The sequence below is a fragment of the Spinacia oleracea genome, chromosome 3 (genome assembly GCF_020520425.1).
Source record: "Spinacia oleracea cultivar Varoflay chromosome 3, BTI_SOV_V1, whole genome shotgun sequence".
NCBI lineage: Eukaryota > Viridiplantae > Streptophyta > Magnoliopsida > Caryophyllales > Amaranthaceae > Spinacia > Spinacia oleracea.
In genome coordinates, this window is record NC_079489.1 from 128,951,932 (window position 1) to 128,961,080 (window position 9,149).

At 37.2% G+C, this 9,149-nt stretch overlaps 1 long non-coding RNA gene across 1 annotated transcript; it reads left to right on the top strand.

The window, feature by feature from the left end:
• The first annotated feature begins 933 nt into the window (after nucleotides 1-933).
• LOC130470513 (uncharacterized) lies at nucleotides 934-7,141 on the top strand. The gene is made up of 3 exons (XR_008931006.1): nucleotides 934-1,072; nucleotides 1,265-1,356; nucleotides 2,638-7,141. It is a non-coding gene; the product is annotated as an uncharacterized lncRNA (long non-coding RNA).
• Nucleotides 7,142-9,149: the final 2,008 nt, after the last annotated feature.

Sequence of the window (9,149 nt, forward strand, 5' to 3'; positions counted from 1 at the left end):
TCCCGAAATTTTTAAACTTGATTTATTAAAATTAAAAATGTTTATTAGCTTGATTTCGTTTTAATTACGAATAATCAAATTTCGTTATATTAAACGTTTTTACGATAAATTATAAACGAAAATTTATATATTTTTCGTTAACGTTATTTTCATAAAGAATAATTTTAGCTAAACATTTCTATTTTTAGTAGTTTCCAAAAATAGCCCAAAGCTTTTAAATTACAAATTTGCCCTTATTATAAGTCCAAGTCAACAACTACAAGAACCAAAGTCTTCTTCTTCCTCTTCCTTGTCGTATGTACCTGCATACTTGGCAAACATGGAGTTTGCCGGACAATCAAACTTTTGACTCTCCTTCACCAATTCAAGCCAACGCACAACCCATGAGATCCATTGTACTTTAATTCTACTGGTTTGCCCACTGATTCTCCTTCTCCTCTCTATGCCAATTGTTTCCTGACAAAACCACTAACAATAGCTCATAGATGACGTTTTTGCATCCCTCTAAAGATCTATAAATAGCTTAGTGATTCATCAAATTCAATTCACAACCAAAACCAATATCTTATTCCAGTTACCACCATTAGAAACGGTGAACTTTTCTTACCTTATTCCTCGGTGTTGGTGTTGGTGTTGAACCACCACCATCGTAGCCGCTCCTTTCTCGGCTTCAATTACCACCGGAAACCACCAACAAGAAACACCGATTAATTTAAGACCACCCAAAGGACCACCCACGTCAATCACCTTGTTGCCTTTCTCCTATTTCCTTCTCGGTCTTCATCGCATTTTAGCCCCCTTGTCCTTCTCTCTCTCTTCTCGGTGTACCTCCGCCCCAGCCAACAACCACCAGTGCAGCCCCCTTTCGTCGGCGCCCTGCTGCCTCTACTCACCGTCGTTCTGTGGGCCATACCCAGTTGCCATCTCGAGACTCACCTCCTTCTTTTGTCTCGTGCTACTCTGCTTCGTACTCTCTGGGTAAAGACCAAAGTTTGGTCTTTTCAGCTTCCCAAAATTTGCCAATCACTAAAGTTGTATAAAAGTCAACCTACTATTTCCCATGATAATTTTGGTAAGTACTCAGTATGTGCTTATGCGCGTATTACCACAAAATAAAAATGATTTCAATTTCCTAACTATTTTAGATAATCCAAAGTCATCATTTTAAAATATTTTGTAAAATGTTTTGTTAAATAATCATGATTTTCTAATAAAATATGGAAAGATTATAAAAATGAGTATTTACAATTTTATATTTGTATAGCTACTAATTTGGTCGTATACTACGAGAGTAATCAATCGGTTTACGGAGCACAGGAAGAACGGTCCACCAAACGGGTATGAACTACGATTGAGGTAACATCTATTGCTAACATCCACAATCCCCTTATTAAATGTGTTTTACGAGATTATGAAATGTATTTATAATAATATGTTTTTATTGGATTGTGGGATACGAAATATGTTTATAAGTGTGTTTCGTGAATGATAATATTCAAATATGTAGGGATGTCAATGGGGCGGGGCGGATGCGGATGTATGTCCCTCCATCCCCATCCCCACCTAAAATTTTCATCCCCATCCCCGCCCCATCACCCATGGCGGGTACAAAATTCATCCCCATCCCCGCCCCAACGGGTACAAACTAAAATCCATCCCCGCCCCACCACCGGGTATCCATCCCCCTCTCATCCCCGCCCCCATATCCGCGTCAATACCCACCTTGTTTTTCTTATTTCGCCAACATTATGGAAAAGAGTAACTTCCATAACCAAAAAAATTCAAACACATAAAATGAAGAATCTTGCCTTAATTCATAATATCACATACTACAAACCAATTCAAACGCATAAAAAATAATGTTCAACATTTTTATGTTCTTTAAATTTTTCAATTCACGTAGGGAATGATATTAGGATAGGGTTGACGAGTATCAACCGGGGCGGGTGGGGATGGGGCGGGGCGGGCGGGGATGGGGCGGGTCCAACACAAAATCCACACCCGCCCCATCACCCATGGCGGGTATGATTTTTATACCCATCCCCGCCCCATCACCCGCCAAACCTCCCTCCATCCCCGCCTACTTGGGGCGGATGCGGGGCGGGTCTCCTATAAAACCCGCCCCACTGACATCCCTACAAATATGTTTATGAATGATTTTATAAGAATGATGTTTATGAGTTATGAATAAGATTCGAAACATGATAAATAAAAGTGTAACCGATTATGGCAGTTAGTGGGGTTACTATTTCTAGGTCGTGCACGTATCGCCGTACCGCGGGACACCCAACAAGGGAGAGTGCTCCTTGAGGGTTACCGCAAGCTAAAAGAGAAACTATGTAGGTACGGGCGTATGTCCAACAAGGGAGAGTGCTCCTTGAGGACTATCGCAAGGTGGGAGACGTCCCGCAAGGCTAACTTGTCAGTTACCAAGTAAAATGAAGGTTTTATGAAAGATAATGGGAACTATTAAAGTTTCAAGTTATAAATGATGTTTTATTATAATGCATTTATGAAAGTGTTTTACTATGTTCTATTCTCCCTGATTGCAAAGTAAATAAAATGAATTGAAATGAGTTTACGCTGTTAGGGTAGTATGTTACTGGGCCTCGGCTCACGATGTTGCTTTTGTTTTAGGTACGAAGAAAATCAGGGGTTGCCTTAGAGTGAGGATGCAACCATCAAATTCACGATCGATGCTTAATAAAGATAATCATGTATCACTAGTAATAATGGATGAACAAATTAAACTCTAAGTCAAATTTCAATTATTGAGTTGGATTTTAATATTTATATTTAATCAATTTTAGGAATATTTATTAAATTTCATTTAGATTTCGATGTAAATATTAAAGAATTAATCGAAGTGAAGTATAATTACTGTTACTCATCAGTAGTCAGTAAATGTAAAAAGGTTATGTCGCCTTGTATTTCCCACGAGGAAATTACGGCATGTGACGCTCCGACTAAATTAGGGTTTCCGCTGCTAATTAAAGATAATTAACCTAATTAATGGTGTTTAGAAGTCGGGGTGTTACAAAACCATATCTCGCTAATTTTTAATAAGGTACATCCGAAATCGATGCTATTATAAACTCAATTTTTTTTAATATGTCAGCCAATTGCAATTAGATCTTGAGAATCGGTACGTCAACTCTATATTCTAACTAAGTGTAAATTTTTACTTTGTTTCTGGCACTTTTCCTTTGTTTTATACACAAGGGAACTTTTGTTTGCACGCTATCTTGTATGCGGTAATACATATTATTGTCTCATAGTAATTTATTTGTTTGCTATATACGAAATTAATGTGTTTTTGTAGCACGATAGGATATATTTTTGTGGTTACCTTTTGATAACTATATTGGATTTGTTAAGTTTACATGTGCGGAGTTGTTTCGGTTGATTTCAATCATATTTTTTGGTTCTTTAGAAATTGTATGTGCCGCAACTTTATTCGGTGCTTTGCTATTATTTTTAAAGGGTTTGCTTATTTCATGAGAGTTAATGAGTTATAGCAATTATACATTATCAATTTATCATGTATTGATGTCAAATGTGGAAATTTCAATATGTTTTGATGATATTCTTACTCATGGCAGTAGATCTGTCATATTTCTTTTCAAGCGCATAATAGGTGACTCGTCTCGCAAATTTATGTTTTAATAGTATTTTGGGATGATAATGACATATTATGTTGTTTAGGTTTATCATGATTAACCTCTCTTTGATTAATTTCCAATATTGATTGTTGGCAAATAGTCTGTCACTTTTATTACCAATTTTCATAAGACTAAAATACCAAGTTATTCATAGCCAAACGTAAATTTCGTTAGCATTTTTTGTGAAAAAAGCTATAATGCATTTATATTCGTATCATGATCTTAGATAAATTTTAATAGTACTTTTTTCCAATGAGTTTGAGCCAAATTATTACAATAAATCTCATATTAAAAACCAACAAATTCTTTGGAGTAATATATCTAAAGGAAAGATAAGTATGACCACCAGAAAATTGTGATAGAGAGTATTACCAAAAGCTCGTTATGAGTGGTTTCATTAAGATTACCTTATTTTAGTCTATGAGTGAATGAACTCAACTAAGTTTAGAATAATTTCTTGATTGAACTTATGTGGGGAGGAAATTACTCATGCAAATAGATAAGAAAATATGTACTCCACCTTTCGTGCAAATAATGTTGTCCTGTAGACATAAGATCGAAAAAAAAGGTTTTAAGAAATATTCTGAATTGATATCTTGTCTTCTCGTGGGTGAGAAAAAATAATGAGTTATTGATGAAAAATTAATAATCATGTCCAACTAGTCCTGCTTCATTCCCTGAAGCGAATGTGACATCCCATAATGGGAAAGAAAACACCACACAACAAAAGTGGTCGAACACGTGGTCATGGACGTGGGCGTGGATACGAATATGGTCGAGTTCGAGGCCGAGGACGAGGTGGTTCTTTCAATAACTCATATCCCCACCAGAAGTGGGACAAAGATGGTAACAAACAAGAGAAAGATAAAAATGATATGTGACCAATGTATATTACCGCAACGGAGAAAAAGGTTATTCGTCTACTAAAACAAGTAGAATTTATAATAGAATTTACTAGATAATATTGAAGAACTTAAATATGTGGTCTTGCTCTTCCCTGAAGAAAATTATTTATCAAGGGTGTTATATGTTGAAATGCGAATATACCTGTAGGGGTTTTTTTTTTGTGTCAAAACTTGTTTCCCGTTCTACAAGAGGGGCGGTTCTTTAGAAAATCGTAGAATTTTTGTACCTCGAAGGAGTCGCCACCCAACATTGTTTAAAGTCTCGTTTGGAAAGACCGAATGTGACTCTATTTTGGATAAGGCCTTGAATCCTTGAAACGGATGGGTGAGATCCGGGCACGGGAACAAAAATGCTTATTCCGCGAGCTTTAGAAATATTCAAGTACGTTGGCACAACATTTTTTCGAAAATATATCCTAGATTAGACTATGTGGGTTTGAATTTAGAGCAAATTGAATCTCTAATTGTATGGTGGTCACTTTGCTTTAAAGATTGATATAAGGAACCTAAGGCCGGTTTGTCCAAAAATATCTTTGTTAAGCGTGATGTAACCTTTGTATTTTGTTGTATTTAGCATGTGCGGTGATGAAAGCAATAAAGCAAATAAAGCAACATCACAATACTAAATAAAGTGCGGAATTAGTAAATACAAGACCCCCTAGAAAAGGACTAGGGAGTAGGTCCACATTGCCTAGAAATGGACTAGGCAAGTAAAGATGCGGAATTGAAAGTGCGGAATTGAAATTGCGGTATTGAAAGTGCGATATTGAAATTGCGGTATTGAAAGGTGCGATATTGAAATTGCAATATTGAAAGGTGCATAATTGAAATTTGTACTTGGGCACATGAGATTCGAACGCCAAGCGGCTCCTTAAAAATAAGTGCGCCCGACACGAATTCAAAGCCAAAAATCTCAACTTGGGAGAGGTTGCTCAACGCAAATATCCTAGATTTTGCATGTTAAACTTGAACTTGAAAGCTTTAATATTGAAGTTTTGAACTTGAAATAACTTGAAATTTTAACATGAAGGGATCCTAGTTTAGGGAAATAACCATGAACAACCCTAAACATGGTGGGATCTTGAAAATTGAAAATTTGAACTTGTATATTGAAAATGGAGTTTTGAATCTCAAAAGACTAAACCTTTAAATGTTAAAAGGTGTCATCTTTGATTACCCCATTGTATGAAGGTGATTCTAGTCCAAGAGGTGATTGTAAACAACTTGGACATCCTTGAATCTTGAAAAGTTGTATTTTGTATTTTGAAAAAGTTTGTATTTTTGGAAAACATGTATGATTGTTGCAAGTGGTGTTTTTTAATGATTATAAAAACACCAACTTGCTAATCATTTAGAAATCAAAGCAACATAGTTGATTAGAATGGGATTCGGATTTACCTAGTTAGGTTTAGGCAAGAGCTCCCAATTGATTTTGAATTTAGGAATTTTGTATGTGTTTTTGAGGAGTTTTGGAGTTGTATTTTGAGGCGTAATGTCAAAATTACGACGTTGTATTGTTGTTCTCCTCCTCATTATGCTGAAAATGAGGGGTATTTATAGGGGAAATGGATGCAAGGCGCCAGCACACGTCAGCGCAGGGCGCTGGACCAGCGCTAGGCGCTGGTGACGTGGCTTGAATGCCGCAAAAGTAAGGACGCGGCTCCGTCCTTGTTTCGTCTTGTAGTGTTGTACCTGTTGTACGAATAGTACTAGGTTTGGCGTTTTGTATTTGCTTGGAGGTTAAGGCATCATATAGGGTCAAAAAACAAGCCTTTCTCGGATTTTGAATTTCGGTTTTTACGGGACGGGGCCCGGCATGCTCGGTTTTGTGGGTCGGCGGCCGAATTTGACTTGCCTTATATGATTTTGAGTGGAAAAGGCTTAGTAAAACCAATGGGATAGTCTACTAGATGAGATTGTACTTGGATTTTGAAATTGGATTTGGAAAGTTGTATTTCGTACCAAGAACCGAAAGGGGAACGGTCTCGGGGTTGGATTTTGGATCTTGAATTTTGGAAGCATTCTTAGCAATTGGGATTTCCGCCTGGAGTTATTCCAATCACCTAATAAGGATAATGGTATCGTCATCATCCCAAAGGGGAGACACAAATTAGGTGTCTACAGAAGCCCCCACTTTGACTGAGCGTTCGGTTAGGAAAGCGCAAGTCAAAGTATTTCGAAAGGGACGGAGAATGATTAAGATGTTCTGCAATCGAGACCACTCTTTGTACGCCGGTACTGAAGGAAATAATGCCCTTGGTCCAAGTATGCATTTAATGATAAGTCTAATAAATGCGGTTCATTATTAATTAAAGAAGTTAATAATTCAGTGAGATCAAGTGAGCTGAATGCCTAGCTAGAGGATGCTTCAGTTCAAGTGGAATTAATGATATTAATCCACAGCTTACTCTTGACTGAACCCGTAGGGTCACACAAATAGTATGTAAAAGGATTAAGTATTTAATGGCATTAAATACTCCATCTATGGATATTCGGAATCGACGGATCTTTGTTTCAGTGGGAGCTGAGATCGTCAAAAGCAAGAAATGAATACTCCGGAAACGATGATGTTGCCGAAAACGGAAATATGGAACGTATCGGAAATATAAATATTATCCAAGTCGTAGATGTTGCCGGAAACGGAAACATGGTACGTATCGAAAAATATTATCGGTAATGGAAATATTGCCGGAATCGGAAATATTGCCGGAAACGCAAATATTGTCAGAATCGGAAATATTATCGAAATCGGAAAATAATTTCGGAAACGGAAATATTAAATATTTGTTCGAAACGGAAATTAATTCCGGAATCGGAAATATTAAATATTGTTCATATCGGAAATGAATTCCGGAATCGGGAATTTAATCGGAAAGTGTATCGTACGAATTAGCATCGGACGAGGCTCGCTAGACGAAGGCCCAGCACGAAGCCAGGCCGTCGCCCAGCAAGCCACACGCAACAAACCACACGCCAAGCCTCGACCAGGCCCAGCGCAAGGCCAGGCCCAGCCAAGGCCTTGGGCGCTCGCGCGGATCACAGGCAGCGAGCTGGGCCGAGGCGTTGTGCGCTCAGCGTGGGCCGCAAGGCCTGCGCGCGTGTGTACGGTGCTCGTGCGATGCTCGTGTGCGTGCTATACGAATCCTAAAGCTATCGGGATTCGACATATGATTAATTTCTAATCCTAATAGATAAAGTTTATTTAATAGAGTCCTAGCAGGATTATAATTAAACTAAATTAGTATTCTAATAGGATTATAAGTCCTTTTCCATAACTCTATAAATAGGGGCCTAGGGTCACAAATTTATACACAACATTGAAGTATTCAAAGGTAAGATTTTGAAGCAAAAATCAGCCAAACACTTGCAACCTATTTAGCCGAAATTCTTAGAACCTTAAGGGCGATTCTAGTTGGTCAAGCTTAAGGCGGATCCGGACGTGCTGTGGGCTATCTACGGAGGGACGAAACTTGGAGTCCTAAAGACTTGTTCTTGTTCGGTTCGGGCGCAGCTAGGGAGGGCACGCTACAAAGTGTATGCACCTAAATTATGCTAAATAATTATGTGTAAATAATATGTTTCCTGGCATTAAGGTTTTCTGCATGATTTATGTTTTGTCATATGTATCATAACCTAACAGTGGTATCACGAGCCTCTTATTATTTTCATAATCTAAATTGCATGACATGGTTAAATTTTACAAATTTGCAAAGAATTAAAAGTGGTGATTAATTTTCGTAATTGTTAATTAATTGCAAATTGCGTTTATTTAATTATATGTACGCAGTTTTTCGGCAGCTTCTTCGTTACTCATCAAAATCGAGTGATTTTTGTGTCAATTCCGCATGTAAAAGGCATTCTAAAATTTTGACAAAAATATTAATTTTTCTGCCGAACCCAGAATTCCCAAATTCGAAGCCTAACTATGACTTTTCGGAGGTTTTAGTTTTTCAAACGCAAAAGTTTGTAAATTTAAGATGTTAAATTGAATATTTGCGATTCTTGTTGATAAATATTGAGATTTTGATTAACCTACAGTATATGTTTAACAAATTTGAATGCCTAGACTTGTTAATTATACAACCTAATTTGTAATTATGATTAATTTGTTGAAATTCGAATAATTTAGAATTGATTTGTTTTTCATAATTAATTAATAATTTAATTAGGTATCCATGATTAAAATCCACCATAAAAATTGTTAATTTATGTTAAATTTTAAATTTTTATAACCTAGATTAGAATCCATGTTAATCGGAAATTAATTGATTAATAAATTTTCGATTTTTCGCCCAAAAATTATGAAATTAATATGATTTATTAATTGGTCGTTAATTTTAAATTAAAAATTTTAAATTTTATGAAAACGCTCATAAATGTTGCACGCACAAAGCAAAGGAAGCTACGTGTTACCCTTAAGGGGTGTTGTATAGTGGGGGCACGCGACGACGAGCAAGGGAGCTCGTCGCCCGTGCGATACGAATGCAGCGAGCAACGAGCTATGCGGCACGCAAGGCTCTAGGCCTAGTCGTGCATGCTAGGCGATGGGCGAGGGCAGTGGGCACACAGCGCTAAGCATGAT